This window comes from Stegostoma tigrinum (assembly GCF_030684315.1).
Source record: "Stegostoma tigrinum isolate sSteTig4 chromosome 24 unlocalized genomic scaffold, sSteTig4.hap1 SUPER_24_unloc_2, whole genome shotgun sequence".
In the NCBI taxonomy this organism is placed as follows: Eukaryota; Metazoa; Chordata; class Chondrichthyes; order Orectolobiformes; family Stegostomatidae; genus Stegostoma; species Stegostoma tigrinum.
This window is the reverse complement of record NW_026728042.1, coordinates 478,404-494,099: the sequence shown is the minus strand read 5'-3', so window position 1 is coordinate 494,099 and position 15,696 is coordinate 478,404. Positions and strand designations below refer to the sequence as shown.

The following is a 15,696-nucleotide window of genomic DNA, read 5'->3' as shown; positions in this document are numbered from 1 at the left end:
CATGGCACTGTGGGGGCAACCCACAGCAGGTGAACTACAGCGGTTCGAGAAGGCAGCTCACCACCAACATCTCCAGGGCAATTCGGGATGGGCAATAAATGCTGGACCAGTCAGTGACACACACATCCAACAAATAATTGAAGAAACAAACTCTTATTAATTACACAGTGATTTTTCACAGTCTCACAGCCAGCCATGCCTCAGATACACACATCTTAGTGACAATATGGTGACTGTAACCAGACCCACAGTGAGCCTGGGCTCATTCACACTCCTCCCAGTCACATTTCTGATTTGAAAAATACACCTTTTTCACAAGAAATCTCTTTGTATATGTACAATGTCACAACTGCAGTTGCGTTCTGTCCAGCTGCATATCAAATAAACAAATAAAGCATTGGACTTTGGCTCCACCCGACAAACCAAAGACCTCTCTTAGACATACAACAAAAATATTTACATACATGTGAGACACGGGGAGGGTCCGATAACTGAATGGACCCCCATTTACCTTCAGCAGGAAAATCTCAGTGGTCCTTCCCGACTGTGCCTCGGCAGCAGCAGCCCCATCGTCCCAGTTATGCCCCAAGCTTTTAGTGCATCAGTGGTAGCAGGACGGCCAACCCCTCACTCTTTCCCAGTGGGGTCTACATGTTATTTACTCCGGGAAGCGTTTCTGTATGAGCCTGGCCTGATCTACACATCTCCCAGGAACTATATGGTAACTGTAAACAGTCTTAAAGTGAGCCCGATTGATTCACCCTCCTATCAGTAACTTGCCAATGATTATTGCCTGTTTCATAATCAGTCCAGTCTCATCTACTCTTCCTCTGAGTGAATCCTTTCTGTCCTCTTCCATTCAGCCCGTGCCTTGGAGAATACAGCCAGATTCCCCTTCAGGCTGCATTTCATTCTCCTCACTGTCTCGGTGCTGCCACATAGATCACCTGTCTCTCCATTTCCCTCTGTAATAGTTCTTGTGAAACCCAACCCCCTCCCCACCCCACCTTCCAGCTGCAATGTTGGAATATCACCACATTGGGCATTGCCATTAGTGCTCCAGCTCATTCATATTTCTTCACAAAACAGAAACACAACTCATCAACAAGAGTAAGTGGCAGGCAAATGAGATACATCAGACATCTAAAAGCAGTTTGTTGTTGAAAAGTGGAACTAACTTTAATTTGTATGTGTACAATAGAATCAGGAAGAATAATACATATATAGCATGCAACTCATTTCACTGAACACATTTGTGCAAATAAATAATATCTCTGCAGTTCAACCAATTCCAACAGCACAACATTAGAGACAGAACATTTGGAAATGATACAGAAATTTCAGATACTAATGATTTAAAGAGGAGTACAGATTAAGATCGGGGAAACTGAACATGATGTACAACAAAAATCCATTTCGCAATTGGAATGCCTCATTCAGGCAATTACATGTCTCTCCCTCAGTCTCAAATGGTCTTCTTCCCATTCGATTTTCTTCCACTCTCTGGGCCACCCCCAATACGCAGTTCCCTTCCCTCCCCAGTTTAGCCTCATGCCTTCCTTTGTACTGCTATGTAATGGTACCTTTCTAGTACGTTTGATTTTCGATGAACACACCGCACTGGTTTGTGACCAGGTCGGCCAGTTGAACCTCACAGAATATGAGTTGCCTGATTGGTCCATATTAACAGCCCAAATCAGGGAGCCCTGGCTGACAGATAAGTCGTGTGAGGGTCAGAGATGCTGACACCCTGGCAACTATCTCTGAATGAGGCAGTGCTAAAGTTGAAGACAGTTCATTTGTAAATAAAAGTTGAATTGGAGATCGACACTGGCCTCAGGGTATTTAAAATACATCTCCAGCACTGGGTTTGAATATTATTGTTGTCCTTTTGTTATCAAACATCTCTGTGTGCAGTGATCAGCAGGGTACATGGAGATGTGGGAACAGGATTGTTTAGATTCCCTACAGTGTGGAAACAGGCCCTTTGGCCCAACAAGTGCACACCAAACCTTGGAGCATCCCACCCAGACCCACGCCCCTGAACACTATGGGCAATTTAGCATGGCCAATCCACCTAGCGTGCACCTCTTTGGACTGTGGGAGGAGACCGGAGCACCTGGAGGAAACCCACGCAGACACAGGGACAAGGTGCAAATTCCACACAAACAGTTGCCTGAGGCTGGAATTGAACCTGAGTCCCCAGTGCTGTGAAGCTGCAGTGCTTACCACTGAGCCACCGTGCCGCCCCACATCGTGTTGCTTTTGCACAAACTTTGACAAAGAGGAAAGGCCACTGATAATGGCAGATGCTGGAGAATCCAAAATAACAAAGTGTGGAGCTGGATGAACACAGCAGGCCAAGCAGCATCTCAGGAGCACAAAAGCTGACATTTCAGGCCGAGACCCTTCATCAGAGAGGGGGATGGGAGAGGGAAGTGGAATAAATAGGGAGAGGGGGGGATGCGGACCGAAGATGGAGAGAAAACAAGATAGGTCGAGAGGAGAGTACAGGTGAGGAGGTAGGGAGGGGATAGGTCAGTCCAGGGAAGACGGACAAGTCAAGGAGGCAGGATGAGGTGGTAGGTAGGAAATGGAGGTGTGGCTTGAGGTGGGAGGAAGGGATGGGTGAGAGGAACAACAGGTTAGGGAGGCGGAGACAGGCTGGGCTGGTTTTGTGATGCAGTTGCGGGAGGGGAAGAACTGGGCTGGTTTTGGGATGCAGTTGGGGAGGGGGAGATTTTGAAGCTTGTGAAGTCCACATTGAAACCATTGGGTTGCAGGGTTCCCAAGCGGATGAGGAGTTGCTGTCCTTGCAACCTTTGGGTGGCATTATTGTGGCACTGCAGGAGGCCCATGATGGACATGTCGTCTAAGGAATGGGAGGGGGAGTTAAAATGGTTCGCGACTGGGAGGTGCAGTTGTTTGTTGCGAACCGAGCGGAGGTGTTCTGCAAAGCGGTCCCCAAGCCTCCGCTTGGTTTCCTCAACGCACAGCATGTCAGGAGTGAGGGGGCAGGTCACTGTGAGGGGGGTCAGGACTGCAGGGGCAACTCACTGTGAGCGGGTCAGCACGGAGGGGTAGGTCGCTCTGAGGGGGTCAGGACAGAGGGGGGAGGTCGCTGTGAGCGGGTCAAGACTGAGGTGGCAAGTCGCTGTGAGTGGGTGAGGACTGAGGGGGCAAGTCGCTGTGAGTGGGTAAGGACGGAGAGGGCAAGTCCCTGTGATTGGGACAGGACTGAAGGGGCGTGTCGCTGTGACCGGGTCAGGACTGCAGGGGCTAGTCACTGTGAGCGGGTCAGACCTGCAGGGGCTAGTCAGTGTGAGCGGGTCAGGACTGCAGGGGACAATTCGCTGTGAGCATCTCACTGAGGCACTGTATCCCAGTTCCCTCGGTCACGGCATCCCAGTTCCCTCGGTCACGGCATCCCAGTTCCCTCGGTCACGGCATCCCATTTCACTCGGTCACGGCAACCCATTTCACTCGGTCACGGCAACCCATTTCACTCGGTCACGGCATCCCATTTCACTCCGTCACTGCATCCATGCTGCGTGGTCCATGCTATGTATAAATGTGGCATAAAATCCTTACTTGGATGTTCATTTCTTCTTGTAATAACATGTGGCATCATTAGCATCCTTAATCACTTGCATTTAATCGGAAAGCCTGGTACAAACACCAGATAACATGATAGTCCGAACAGAATGCATTTTCCAATGCTTTAAACATATAGTCATGTGTGTCTCAGTGAATAAAAATCCTCCTCATTTTACCCCAATTATATCTCATAATAAAGGGAGTATGTCTGAAAGTCGTCTCATCCGAGGGAAAACAGACTTGCTCCAGGAAAGCTGCTAAAATATATCAAGAAAAATACATATGAAATGATTCTAGAAATTTCTGCAACACAAAGATCAAAGGAAACAATAGTTTGATGAACACACTGTTAAGTGTTGCACTTACACATCACATTTTGGAAAACAAACCACATTGATTTTCTACTTTATATAAAAAAATTGTTCCAAGTCTTCATTATGCAGCACTGCAGTGAACTGAAAAGGTGTAGACTTTTAACCTGCATAGAAAGTATGTGCAGAAGTTAAAACAAACAAAAAAAAGCCACTTCTGTCCTAAAAAGACAATATTATATTACAAAAGGTCAGGGAAGTTGGAGAATGCAGCATCATGCTTCCTGCAGAGATCAAGTTTTGTCTGTGTTGTAAAAAACAACAGAACTGTGGGCACTGTAAATCAGCAACAAAAGCAGAAGTTGCTCGAAAAGCTCAGCAGGTCTGGCAGCATCAGTGAAGAGTGAGATCTGAGGAAGGGTCACAGGACGCGAAACATTAACTCTGACATTGTCTACGTCATAGTGAGTTATGTCTATTGCTTCAGCAAAATCCAACCAACTCTGAATGAAAATCAATGCTCAAGAAATATCCAAAACATCCGCTGTCCCCGTTGTGGCTTCCTCTACATTGGGGAAACGATGCAGAGGCTTGGGGGCCGCTTTTCAGAACACCTACGCTCAGTTTGCAATAAACAACTGCACCTCCCAGTCACGAACCATTTCAACTCCCCCTCCCGTTCCTGAGAGGACACGTCCAACCTGGGCCTCCTGCAGTGCCATAATGACGCCACCCCAAGGTTGCAGGAACAGCAACTCATATTCTGCTTGGGAACCCTGCAGCCCAATGGTATCAGTGTGGATTTCACAAGCTTCCAAATCTCCTGTCCTCCCACTGCATCCCAAAACCAGCCCAGCTCGTCCCCGCCTCCCTGACCTATTCTTCTTCTCACCCATACCCCCTCCCACCTCATGCCGCACCCCTATTTCCCTTCATCCCGCTCCCTTGACCTGTCCGGCCTCCCCAGACTGACCTATCCCCTCCCTGCCTCCCTACCCATACTCTCCTCTCCACCTATCTTCTCCTCCATCCATCTTCCATCCGCCTCCCCCTCTCTCCCTATTTATTCCAGAACCCGCACCCCCTCCCCATTTTCTGAAGAAGGTTCTCGGCCCGAAACATCAGCTTTTGTGCTCCTAAGATGCTGCTTGGCCTGCTGTCTTCATCCAGTTCCACACGGTGTTATCTCGCATTCTCCAGCATCTGCAGTTCCCATTATCTCTCCAAAACAAAGGCTGCTGTCTTTCAAAACCCAATCTCATATTTTGCAGATAGTCCTTACCCTGAAAGAATACCCAATATGTATAAAGAGGAAAATTGGAGGTGAAACCATTCAAAAAATTTTTATTGGCACAACAAATGTTCAAACTGTAAAAGCAGGTTAAGCACCTGTATATAAGGAAACTTTAAACAGACACTTTCAGCCAACAAATGTGAGAAATATCCATTTCTTGCTGGATTACCAATTTTGCTGTTGGGAAAATAGGCCTAGGCTTAGCAATGTAAATTCAAACAAGATAGCCCCCTCTCAGAACTCAACACTCACAGTCGTAGAGTTCTGTTTTCACAGGTTGGCGTATAATAGCATCAAGCACAATACACCAAATCTTCTTTGGTACCTTTTCCTTCCATAAAACTGCTTTTAGTAGATGCGCACTGAATTCATTTTATACACGTTGAACAGTTGGTAACTTCAAGAAGCCAGTTCCAGCACTTTGACTTGCATCTGCTTCATCATCAAAACAGAACAAAATAAAGACCCACTCCTTGTAAGTCACGTTTTCCATTTTTAGTGACAAGGTGAAGTGCGAGAACTGCTCACTTATGTTCAAACCTCCTAAGTATGTACCTATATATTTCAATTCTGTGAAATATGTGGAATGAATTCGAGAGAAGGATTAATTTTCTTGTGCTGGGAGAGAGCTGGGACAGATAAAATAGGTTGAATGGCCTCCTCCCATGCTAAAAATGTCCATAACTGTTCTTGGCCCTGCTAAATTGAAGTGGCCATCCTTTCATTATGACTGTGAGACGCAGCATGTTACGATAGATGGCACAATGAAGAAATCCTTTGTTATTAATGAATTTTTCAGCACTCGGCATTCTTCCGAAGTCAAATGTTCGACATATACCTGTTGCACTGACTTGGTTCCAAACAGTTATAATGTGGAGGCGCTGGTGTTGGACGAGGATAGACAAAGTCAGAAGTCACATGACATCAGGTGATAATCTGACAGGTTTATTTGAAATCACACAAGCTTTCGGAGTGCAGTCCCTTCATCAGGTGCGGTCAGGGAGGAAAACACACAGACACACAATTGATTAGCAGACAGATCAAAACAGCAGACAACTGGTGTGAGTGGAGTGTCAGATAATAAGTCTTCATCCAGGATGTTTGTTTGTTTGCAGATATTTTGTTGAAGAAACACACAACTTGTAGTTGCAGTCAGTGTGGTATCTTATAAATTCTTGCTTTTGAAATAAAGGTTAAAACTCTAAGACAGATTCTGAACACAAGCCTCTAAACTACAAGTCAGAGTCTGACCTGAGATGTCACCTTTTGTACATTCCTGTTGCGCTGCCTGATTATCATGACAACACAGCACTGACATTGGCTTTATAAACGCTTTACTTGCCTCCAACACTCTTGGTCACCTGTACAGAGTTATTATCTGACACTCCACTCACGCCAATTCTATGATCTTTTGATCTCTCTGTGGTCACCTCACTAACTGCACCTGATGAAGGGGCTGCACTCCAAAAGCTTGTGTGATTTCAAATGAACCTGTTGGACTATAAGCTGGTGTCATGTGACTTCTGACTTCAAACACTTATAGAATGTGTTTTCAATCCTATCGTGACTTGACAATAAGTCAACTTCTTAAAATTTAGAAAATGAGAATGTCAAGTGAAGTATGTCTAACCTTGAGCATTTAAAAAAGTAAATATTACAACCAGAGTATAGTCAGACATTAAAGACAGAAGGAATGATTGAATCGACTGTGTCTGACACCACACAATTAATCCCCCTTATGGAAGAAAGGTTGGCTGCGTTCTCTTTCTTCAGGAACATCCAGCTAATACCACCTTACCACTGCTTGTTTTATTCATCTGGTGTTCCATGTAACTCCTTGCAGTCTTGGTCAAACCTTCATGTAATTTATTTAAATTTTCAATGAAATAAATTTAACTTTATATTCCACAATTTTAACATTTCCTTTTCAGGTTTGAACAGTTCAGTTCGTACAGTGCACATGTTGTGTCAATAATTGGAGAACATGGTGGAAAAATCAAGATATATTGACAAGTAAACAAATGGCTAATTTCTGTTTCCTTGTCAGTGATGCCTTTTGAACAGAACATAAAGTTGCGCAACTATGTAGAGATAACAATTTCAAACTGGGAAGACCACTTTGTGGTCCCCACACCAATCTCTATTCACTACCTACTGATTGCATTACTCCGCCTTGGCAACAATGTAATATTACGCTTGTCTCAGCACAACCTTGGCATCTTGTTTATCCCACGATGAACGTCCAACAACACATTCATGCAATCCCTCAAGCTGTCTCTTTACATCTTTTCAATCCTGCCTACCTGTCTCTTGTCTTGGCTCATTAGCAGTGAAACCTTCATCTGGAACTACTTCACTTCTGGACCCGACAATTCCAATGCATTCCCTGTTGGAGTCCCACATTTGCCCATTGAAAACTTGACGTCGTCTAAAACTCCACTGCCCGAGTCTCACCTTGAACCAAATCCTATTCTCTGTACTTTCTACCTGACTGATACTATTGACGGTAATTTTATTAAATTCTCATTTTTGTTTCCAAATCGTTCCTTGGCTATGCCTATCGCTATTTTGGTAATCTCCACCAGTCCAACCATACTTCAGGATATCTGCACTCGTCTAATTACGTCCTCTTGCCCACTCTTGATTTCAAACGGCCCACTACTAGTTGCCAAACATTTAATTGTGTCGGCTTCAAAACCAACAAGAGACATCCTACACCTTCAGCAAGCAAACTCACATCCAGAACCTCAACCCGAGCAACAAATCTTCTCAAAACTCTCTAACTTCCTACACCTCTTAGCCTCTGTACGTTTCCTCTTTTCAGGCACTTTTTAAAACAATCCTCTTTCATCAAGCTCTTGATCGTCAGAACTAAGAACTTAATAAGGCTCAGTTGTATTCTGGGATCGTGAATACTCCTTTCAGACGCCTTCAAAGTTTCCCTCCATGAAAGAGATTTTATAAGTGGTTGAAGTCATTGCCAAGCAGAGGGGGACGAATTGGGGAGTTACTTCAAAGAGCTATGATATGTCAAACGACCTCCTTCCACACTGGCCAACTCTGATTCTACAAAAACAAAAATGATTTTCAGACTTGGGAAGATCCCTCAAAAATGTCACATCTAACCAGCTTATGGGCAGTGTCGAGCTGCTGAGATGATAGACCAGGATTTAGGGGTACCAGGAGTGATAATATGCTGAACACAATCAAATTTTGAGGTTGTAGAATGATGTGGTCTTCGGCATTTTTGACACTTGGACCATTTTCCTTCCTTTCCACAGAACAAGTCAAATAGCGGCAGCACAATGTTGCATGGCCGCTCAAGCTTGCTCCACCGTCGATGATGATTATGGCTGGTCTTCCGCATCAATTAAACTTTTGCTCATATCTCATCCTCTGCTCAAAACATCGATCTATTCACGTGTAGTATCCCTCTCGCTAACTTAATGAGAATTCATTCCAATCACTGAACTCCTAACGCTGACCCACCCCAGGTCAAAAAATTCAGCTGAGATCAGGAACTGATCTCGCCTGTATGGCTGAGCTGGCTTTTAAAAAGTTTGCCAGTGAGAGAGTCTCAGTGAGAAACATTCATTAAAAAAAATAATTGCATGGATTGCTCTCCAATCCTAAACTCTATTCAAATTCAGTTGGCTGAACGGTTGGTTTTTGATGCAGACTGATGCCCTGCAGAGAGGGCTCAATTGCCATACCAGTGAGCTTACCACAAAGGGTCTTCGCCTCAACCGCTCTACTTGACTGAGGCGTGGTGATCTTCAGGTTAAATCATAACCAGTTGTCTCTCTCTAAGGAGTCGCCAAATGGCGTGCTAAGACTTTACCTTTAACCCTGATAACATGGCAACAAGCAGATAACTCAGCTGATGTCACTGACTAATAGAATCCTCAACTATACTAATATTAACGATGTGATATCATCAGAAGGCATGCTCAACTAAGTTTTAATTTGCAAATTAAGTTAACAACCATTCAATCAATATTACTGAAGTACTCATATTACTGATCGTCTCCATACAACATTGTGGTTACATCTGTTCATAAGTGAAGTGTAATGTAATTGCACTTACTGTGGTTTTATCAATGTGATCCTGCAATGAATCAATAAGCAGGTCACCCACAGGTTGCCAATCAGTGTGGACCCCCTCAGCTGTTATCACATGAGCCTCAAGATCATCCAGAGCTTTCTGCAGTTCTTGAAGTTTCTCCAACGCCTTTTCCACCTGTTTCTGCCAGTTGCTCGCACGGGTTTTCAATTGCTCCCAATTTTCCTTCACTTCTGTTGACTGTTTGCGGACAGCTTTGGCAATTCTCTGGGCTCTCTCTTCCGGGGTAGGTTCTGGAAATATGAAATGCAAATAATTTATCAACTATTCATGATTTTGATCGATAGATTTTCTTTCTAAACCCCTTTCCTTTAAAAGGTCTCTCTGGACTTTCTCCTGAAATTGGGATATATATTATAAGACTGAAGCACATCAATGATAAATTCTGTCATCAGCTAGCAGGTCGTCGAGTCATTAACAGAGAATCACAGAGAACCAATACAAAGCCAAATAAAATTCCGCAGATATTTGAAATTTGTCACTACCAAGGAAGCTTTAAAAAAGGAAAAGGATTACTGACTAAATGGGTACAATTCTCAACAAAAGATTTGAAAAATCCTTTCAGTGTATCTTTCGTAGCTATGAGACAAACATCCAACACAAACCAACTTTCATCTTTCAGGACTGGCAAGTTAGAATGATAAACCCAAAGTCTACCCTGCACAGTTCTCTCTAGAACTCACTTAATGAGGTTGTTAAGAGATGTAGAGATACCCAAGTGCGCAGCTGGATGAACACAGCAGGCCAAGCAGCATCTTCGGAGCACCAAAGCTGACATGTTGGGCCGAGACCTTTCATCAGAAAAGGGGGAGGGGGAGAGAGTTCTGAAATAAATAGCGAGAGAGGGGGAGGCGGATCAAAGATGGATAGAGGAGAAGTTAGGTGGAGAGGAGACAGACAACTTAAAGAGGTTGGGATGGAGCCCGTCGAGGTGAGTGTAGGTGGGGAGGTAGGGAGGGGATAGGTCAGTCCGGGGAGGACGAACAGGTCTCGGGGGCGGGAAGAGGTTAGGAGGTAGGAAATGGGGGTGGGGTTTGAGGTTGCAGGATGGGATAGGTGGGCTCGTTTTGGATGCAGCCGAGGGGAGTGTGCAGCGGATCAGGGAGTCACCTGAGGGTGGTGGGAAAAACGTCTTTGGTGGTGGGGTCGGATTGCAGATGGCAGAAGGGTCGGAGGACGAGGCATTGAATCTGGAGGTTGGTGGGGTGGTACGTGAGGGCGAGGAGGACACTGTTTTGGTAGTTATTATGGGGAGCGAGTGTGAGGGATGAGGTGTGGGAAATGCGGGTGACACGGTCGAGGGCGTTTTTGACCACTGAGGAGGGGCAAGTTCCGGTCCTTGAACAACCCTCAACAGTTTCTCTTTCAATTCCTCCCACTTCCTACAGACAAACGGGGTGGCCAGGGTAGCCACATGGGCCCAAGCGATGCCTGCCTCTTTGGAGGTTACATGGAACGCTCCCTCTTCCGTACCTACACTGGCCCTCAACCCCACCTCTTCCTCCGTTACATCGATGGCCGTATCGGCACCGCTCGTGTTCCCACAAGGGGCTCGAACAGTTCATCCACTTCACCAACACCTTCCTCCCGAACTTCAAGTTCACCTAGACAATCTCTGATACCTCTCTCTCCCTCCTGGACCTCTCTATTTCCAACCACTGAGAAACAAATATCCATTTCAAGTCCACCAATTCCCACAGCTACCAAGAATACACCTCCTCCCACCATATTCCCGCAACACTTCATCCCCTATTCCCCATTCCTTTGCCTCTGCATCTGCGCTCCCAGGGTGAGGTATTCTATTCCCGTATATCTCAGATGTCCTCATTTTTCAAAGACCACAACTTCCACCGCTCGGTGGTTGATAACGCCCTCGACCGTGTCTCCAGCATTTCCTGCAACAAATCCCTCTCACCCCAGCAACAACAACCAAAACAAAGTCTCCCTCGTCCTAACGTACCACCCCACCAACCTCCGGATACAACGCATCATCCTTCGAAACTTTCAGATTCTCTGGGAGGCTACGGAACAGGCGGCGGAGCCTTTGGCCTTGATCTTTGAGTCCTCACTGTCTACAGGTTTAGTACCAGAAGGCTGGAGGGTTGCACATGTTGTGCCCTTGTTCAAGAAGGGCAGTAGAGATGACCCAGGTAATTACAAACCCAGTGAGCCTTCCGTCTGTTGTAGGAAATGTTTTGGAAAGGATTATAAGAGATAGGATTTATAATCATCGAGCAAGCACCAATTTGATGGGAGATCGTCAACATGGATTTGTCAAGGGCAGGTCGTGTCTCACAAGCCTCATTGAGCAATTTTGGAAGGTGACCAAGCATGTGGATGAGGGTCGGGCAGTTGACGTGGTGAACGTGGACTTCAGTAAAACCTTCGATAAGGTTCCACATGGAAGGCTATTGGAGAAAACATGGAGACATGGGATTGAGGGAGATTTAGCAGGTTGGATTAGAAACTGGCTTTGGCTAAGGCGGCAACCAGTGGTGCTTGATAGAAAATATTCAGCCTGGAGTCTGGTTACTAGTGATGTGTCTCAAGGATCTATTTTGGGACCACTGCTGTTGGTCATTTTCATAAATGACTTGGACGGAGGCATTGGTAGATGGGTTAGGAAGTTTGCAGCTGACACTAAAGTCAGTGGAGTGGTGGACAATGTGGAAGAATGTTGCAGGTTACAGGTAGACTTTGGATGAACTGCAGAATTGGGCGGAAAGGTGGCAGATGGAGTTCAATGCAGATAAATGTGAGGTGATTCACTTTGGGATGAATAATAAGAAGGCAGAATATTGGGTCAATGGAAAGATTCTTGGTCGTGTTGCTGTGCAGAGGGTGTCCATCTATGTCGATCCCTGAAAATTGCCATCCAGGTTGATAGTGCTGTGAAGAAGGCTTACGGTCTTTTAGGTTTTATTGGCAGAGGGATTGAGATCCAGAGCTGTGATGTCATGTTGCAACTGTCCAAAAAGCTGGTGCGGTCTCATTTGGAATATTGCGTACAGTTCTGGTCGCCCCATTACAGGAAGGATGTGGAAGCATTGGAAAAGGTGCAGAGGATTGCCTGGTCTGGAGCGAAGGTCTTCTGAAGAAAGGCTGAGGGACTTGGGTCTGTACTCATTGGAGAGAAGGTGGTTCAGAGGGGATTTAATAGAGACATACAAGATGATCAGTGGATGAGATCGGGTGGACAGTGAGGGTCTTTTTCCGAGGATGATGACATCAGCTTGTATGAGGGGGCACAGCTAAACAGTGAGGGGTAATAGATTTGAGATAGATGTCAGAGGCAGGTTCTTTACTCAGAGAGTGGTAAGGATGTGAAACCCCCTGCCTGCCAATGCAGTTAGCTCAGCCACATTAGGGGCATTTCAACAGTCCTTGGATAAGCATATGGATGATAATGGGATCGTGTCGGGGGGATGAGCTTAGATTAGTTCACTGGTCCATCCACATCATCGCAACGGGCAAAAAAGCACACCGTTGTCTCTACTTCCCAGGATGCTAAGGCAATTCCGTGTGTCCACAAGGGCAACTTTCACTGATGTACCACAGAAAGCATCCTATCTGGATGCATATCACAGCACGGTTCCTCTAGCAAAACAATCCCTAATTATTTTGCTCCTGCCCTGCTTCTTCGAGGCAGAATTGGTTCTGCTTTGTCATAACGATATTGGGAGAAAATCCACGCTCAGTCTAAGTTAATTCTTCCAACAATTCAGATACCATGGAAGACTGAGCAATTAGTTGGTGTGTGTGTGAGAGAGAGAAAGAGAGAGAGAGACAAAGCCAGAGAGGTTGCCGGGGCGGGGGGTGGAGGGAGACAGAGAGAGAGAGAGCGAGAGAGAGAGCGAGAGAGAGAGCGAGAGAGAGAGCGAGAGAGCAAGAGAGCGCAAGAGAGACAGAGAGAGCGCGAGAGAGACAGAGAGAGCGCGAGAGAGAGCGTGAGACTGAGAGAGAGAGAGAGAGAGACAGACAGACAAACAGAATAGGCTACAGAATGTGAGAGTGTGTGCGCGCCTGCATCAGACAGTGAGAGAGATGTTGCTGAGGTGGAGATAGTTGAGAGTGTCGATCACCAACAATCTCTCCTGGTCCACCCAGATCGTCGCAATGGGCAAAAGCGCACACTAATGTCTCCATTTCCCCAGCAGGCTAAGGTAATTCGGTGTGTCCACAAGGTCAACTTTCATTTATGTACCAGAGAAAGCATCCTATCTGGATGCATGTCACGGCATGGTTTGGCAACAGCTCTTCCTAAGACCACAAGAAACTACAGAGTCATGAACACAGCATAGTCCATCATGCAAACCAGCCTTCCATTCATTGATTCCACCTATACTTCCTGCTGCCTCGGGAAAGAAACTGACATAATCAAAGGCCCTTCTCACCCGCCAATTACACTCTCTTCTCCCTTTTTCTGAAGGGAAGGTGTCAACAAGTTTGTATACATGTGTGAAAAGATTCAAGAACAGCTTCTTCACCGCTGTTATTGGACATCTGAACAGGACACTGAAAAGCTAAAATCTAATTTTGATCTCGCTCTCTGTGCATCTTCTCTGTAGCTGTCACTATGTTCCATTTCACTAATGCGCCTTGTATGGTATGATCTGTCTATACTGCATGCAGAAGAAAACTTTGCACTGTACTTGGGCACATGTGACAATGATGACTCAAATCAAATTGACTGTGTGCAAGAGAGAGGTGAGCGTATGATTGTGTTCAAGAGTGCAAAGACAGTGCATGAAAGCGTGAGTGTGCGCATGACAGAATGTGTGTGCCAGTGACTGTGCTCAAGAGTGTGTGAAAGAGAGTTAGCACAAGAAGGGAGTGTTACAGCATGCATGAGGGAGTGAGAGTGTCTCTAAGAGTGAGTGAGCTTGACAGCAAGCGAATTTGCAAGCGTAAGTGTGTGAGGGAGAGATTTGTGGTAGTGTGTGTGTACTTGAGAGTGAGAGCATTGGCAAAAGATCCTGCGACAGTGCATGCAAGTGTGCCACAGAATGTGTGCAAGACCGTGTACGACTGTGTGGCGGTATGGACTGTGAATGAGTGAGAATGTGACAGAGTGTGTTTGAGAGAGACTGTGTTCCTGACTTTTTTTTTTGTGTGTGTAGTGTGTTTGTGCATGAGGGACAGGATATGCATGTGCAACATAGTGTGACTGTGAACTTCTGTTTGTGCCTGTGAGTGAAGTGATGGGGGAGAACAGGGAGAGGAGAGATAAAGACTGAGAGAGAGAGGGAGCATGAGAGAGAGATGAGATGAGGAATTAGAAATGATGAGTGGTCAATACCTGGAGGAAAAAAAGAACAGTGTCTGAGCGTTAAGAGAAGCCGCTGGATCTGATATGGAGGCTATTGTTTTGTTGATTGTACTGAATGAAAAGCAAGTGTCACCTCTCAGTGTCAGGGGACAGGAGATGTGCATTAGAGAAGGAGATATAGTCAGCCTTGTTAGAGACAGCAGACACGTTGCAAATGCATAGAAACTGACATTAAAGCTTTCTTGTCAATATGTAAAGAGGTGAGACAAATATGACGAGTTAATATTGTACCTTTGCGCTCAGTAAAATCATAGAATCATGAATCAGAGAATCCATTCTGTGTGGAAACAGATCCGTCAGCCCAACATGTCCACACTGCCCCTCACTGCATCCCACCCAGACCCATCCACCTATAACTCACCTAACCTACACATCACTGAACACCTTGGGAAAATTTAGCATCGTTCATTGGAAGCTATTGGAGAGAATTCTTAGGGATTGTATTTATCGGTATTTGGAACAGCATGGCCTAATTAGGGACAGTCAGCATGGCTTTGTGCAGGGCAGGTCATGTCATGTCTTACTAACTTGACTGAATTTTTTGAGGAGGTGACGAATGTGATCAATGAAGGTAGAGCAGTGGATATTGTTTCCATGGATTTTAGCAATACTTTCAACAAGGTGCCTCATGGTAGGATCATCCAGAAAATTAAGATGCACCGAGTCCATGGTGGCTTGGATGCTTGGATTCATAACTGGCTTGCCCAGAGAAGACAGAGGCAAGAGGTGGAATGGTGCTTTTCAGGCTGTAGATCCAGGACGATTGGTGTTCCGCAGGGATCTGTGCTGGGACCCCTGCTGTTTGTGGTCTATACAAAACGACAGAGGTGAAAATATAGATGGATGGGTTAGCAAGTTTGCAGACAATAGAATGATTGGGAGAATCGTGATGAGTGTAGACGTCATAAAAGGATACAGATCAGTTGCAGAAACGGCAAGTGGATTTTAATCCATTAAATGTGAGATGCTCCACTTTGGGAAATCAACTATTACGGAAAAATATACAGTTCATGGCACCCCTCAGTGCAGAATTGTTAAGGTG

The 15,696-nt window shown here is 45.5% G+C and overlaps 1 long non-coding RNA gene across 2 annotated transcripts in view; it reads right to left on the bottom strand.

Moving 5' to 3' along the window:
• Nucleotides 1-1,197: 1,197 nt before the first annotated feature.
• The window catches only part of LOC132207541 (uncharacterized), a 393,348-nt gene continuing 378,849 nt past the window's right edge, over nucleotides 1,198-15,696 (bottom strand). The window contains exons 7-9 of one of the 2 annotated variants that reach the window (XR_009443524.1): nucleotides 9,290-9,558; nucleotides 3,964-5,191; nucleotides 1,198-3,854 (exon numbers count right to left, since the gene is read on the bottom strand). This is a non-coding gene — a long non-coding RNA (uncharacterized LOC132207541). The remainder of the gene's footprint in view (nucleotides 3,855-3,963; nucleotides 5,192-9,289; nucleotides 9,559-15,696) is intronic. The other variant, XR_009443525.1, reaches the window with a different exon arrangement.